The sequence below is a fragment of the Arvicanthis niloticus genome, chromosome 4, assembly GCF_011762505.2.
Source record: "Arvicanthis niloticus isolate mArvNil1 chromosome 4, mArvNil1.pat.X, whole genome shotgun sequence".
In the NCBI taxonomy this organism is placed as follows: domain Eukaryota; kingdom Metazoa; phylum Chordata; class Mammalia; order Rodentia; family Muridae; genus Arvicanthis; species Arvicanthis niloticus.
In genome coordinates this window covers 113,574,072-113,577,399 of record NC_047661.1, presented here as the reverse complement: position 1 = coordinate 113,577,399, position 3,328 = coordinate 113,574,072, and the positions used below count along the sequence as shown (strand labels likewise).

The 3,328-nt window shown below is 39.9% G+C and overlaps 1 pseudogene; it reads left to right on the top strand.

Annotated features, from left to right (window-relative positions):
- Positions 1–2,225: 2,225 nt before the first annotated feature.
- Positions 2,226–3,036, top strand: LOC117707689 (ribosome-recycling factor, mitochondrial pseudogene; annotated as a pseudogene).
- The last annotated feature ends 292 nt before the right edge of the window (positions 3,037–3,328 follow it).

Below are 3,328 nucleotides of genomic sequence, written 5' to 3'. Positions count from 1 at the left end.
GATTTTCCAATTTTTGAGAAAGAGTTTCTCATATGGGTACAAGAGGCTTTCAAAATCCAAATAGGACCAGAAAATAAACTTCTCATGATATATTAGAGTTGAAGCATAAAAACAAAATGTAAAAGATATTGCAAGTTGCAAGACAGAATGGCAAAATCACATATGAAGACACACCTACTAGAATAATGGCTGATTACTCCATAGAAACCTTTAAAATAAAAAAGGAAAGATGCATTCGGGCTCTGAAAGATCACAAATATTATATTCACCAAAGTCATCTTTTATAAGTGAAAGAAAAATAAAAAAAACCTTGCATGATAAAAACAAACTAAAAATATTTATGACCACTAAGCCAGCTCTATAGAGGAGAATGGCAGGAGTTCTTCAGACCAGGGGAAAAGATATGCCTGAGATGCCACAGTGAGAAACAACCGACATGCAGGGAGTAAATAAAAGATGTCTAAGAAAACAGCACAAAGTCATCACACACCTTACCGTAATAACTGTGAATATTTATGCTCTCAATTCCTATATAAAAAGGCACACTAACAAATTGATTACTGTACTGGCTGGTTTTGTGTCAACTTGACACAAGCAGAAATTATCACAGAGAAAGGAGCTTCAGTTGAGAAAATGCCTCTATGAGATCCAGCTGAAAGACATTTTCTCAATTACTCATCAAGAAGGGGAGGGCCCCTTGTGGGTGGTACCACCCCTGCGCTGGTAGTCTTGAGTTCTATAAGAAAGCAAGCTGAACAAGCCAGGGGAAGCAAGCAAGTAAGTAACATCCCTCCATGGCCTCTGCATCAGCTCCTGCTTCCTGACCTGCTTGAGTTCCAGTCCTGACTTCCTTTGGTGATGAACAGAAGTGTGGAAGTGTAAGCTGAATAAACCCATTTTCTCCCCAACTTGCTTCTTGGTCATGATGTTTGTGTAGGAATAGAGACCCTGACCAAGATAATTATTAAACAGGATACATCTTTTTGTTGCCCCTCAGGAACACATGTCAGTATTGAGGATAGAAAACACCTCAGGACAAAAGGATGGGAAAAAATATTACAAGGAAATAGAAGTTGGAAACAAGTTGGTATATTCTAATATCTGATGAAATAAATGTCAAGCCAAAACAAGTTACAAGAAATAAAGAAACCACTTCATGTCATAGAGAACAGCCCATCAAGATGATATTATAATTCTAAATACATACACACAAAGTATAGGTATACCCAACATCATAAAACAAACACTATTAAGTATATAGCCATGGATTATTCCCAAAATAATGATAGCCAGTGACTTCAATACTCCATTATCACCAATAAATAGGTCATTTTCTCAAAACCTAAAAAGAGAGACATTGGAGTTAAATGACAACAGAAATCAAATGTACCTATCAGTCATTACGGAACATTCCAACCAAACAACAAAGAATACACATTTTTTCTTAGTAGCACATTGAATTTTTTCTAAAGCAGAACACATTTTAAGACACAAAGCAAGCCTTCACAAACACAGGAAAACTGAAACAGCATTCTGTATTGACCACAATGAAATAGAGTTAGATGTCAACCACAATAGAAGCTACAGAAAATATAAAAACTCAGAGACCAAATAACACTCTACTGAATAACAAATACATCACTGAGGAAGTGAAGTGTGAGGCTTAAAAATTATTTGAATTGAATGAATGAAAACACAATGTATCCATTTCTAGCAAAATCAATGAAAGCAATTCTAACAGGAAAATTTACAGCAACAATTGCCTCCATTAAGAAATATATAGAGACAAAGAAACACACACATATATGTACACACACACAAACAGAGAGAGAAAGAGAGAGACAGAGAGAGACAGAGAGATGGATAAATAGACACATACAGAGACAAAGACACACATATACAGAGACAAGCATACACACTGGGAGACAGAGACAAAGACACATACACACACACAAAGGGAGAGAGACAGAGATAGAGACAAGCACATACAGAGACAGAAACAAAGACACACACAGAGAGCAAGAGAGAGAGAGAGAGAGAGAGAGAGAGAGAGAGAGAGAGAGAGAGATATCAAATAAATAACTCAATAATGAACCTTAATGGTTTGAAAAATGGAGAATAAAACAAACCCAAAAAGTAGTGGACAAGAATGAATGCACAATGTCAAGGTCATGTCTTAGTTTGAGGAGTTTCTTGGCAGTTGGCATAAATTCATTTTTGGTTGCTTCTGAGGATTCTCTTCCATCATGGCCTTAGGAATAAGATGCTTTTGCCTGCTGCACCCTGCCTTTTGAAGTTACCTTACTGCTTTGACCAGACCTGGTTCAGAAGTTTCCATAAAGACAGTGAATGGAAAGACAACAAATCTATAGGCAATACTCAGCCTACCCAGCAGTACCAGTTGGCCGTTTTGCAACCAAGAAAGCTAAAGCTAAAGGCAAAGGGTAGCCCCAGGCCAGAGTGAACATTGATACAGCCTTGGTTGAGGATATAATCAGCCTGGAAGAGGTGGACGAAGACATGAAATCTGTGATAGAATCACTTAAGGATAATTTCAATAAGACTCAACATAAGGACTGCACCAGGATCCCTTGATCATATTACTGTGGTAACTGCTGATAGGAAGCTCGCTCTAAATCAGATTGGCCAGATCTCCATGAAGTCGCCACAGATGATTCTGGTGAATATGGCCAGCTTCCCAGAGTGTACAGCTGCAGCTATCAAGGCTATAAGAGAAAGTGGAATGAATCTGAACCCAGAAGTGGAAGGAACACTAATTCGGGTACCCATTTCTAAAGTAACCAGGGAACACAGAGAAATGCTGGTGAAACTGGCCAAACAGAACACCGACAAGGCCAAAGAAAATTTACTGAAGGTTCGCACTAATGCAATGAATAATCTGAAGAAGTCAAAAAACAAAGCTTAGGAGGACACCATTAGACTCATCAAGAAGCAGATCAGCCAAATGGCGGACAACACGGTGGCAAAGCTGGACCGGCATCTGGCAGCAAAGACCAAAGAACTCCTTGGATGAAAGTCAGCAGTCAGCCGAACACCCAAGTCCAGCGTCTGCTCGTGCTTTGGGTGGCAATCTCTTGCCTCCCCTGCCCTGACCATTCATCATAGGCTGACACTGCTGCTCTGCCATGGGCCGCTCAGTCTCCCATTGGGATGCTCAGACTTAGGGAGTCTCTTCCTTGTGTCCTTGCATAGCCTTGTTCTACTCTGAATCTCCTGGTGTGAAGGCTCTCAGAGAATATCTGCTATTGGCAGAGGACCTTCACTCTGGCAGTGACCTTGACTGTGGTGTCACCACAGGACTAGGGCC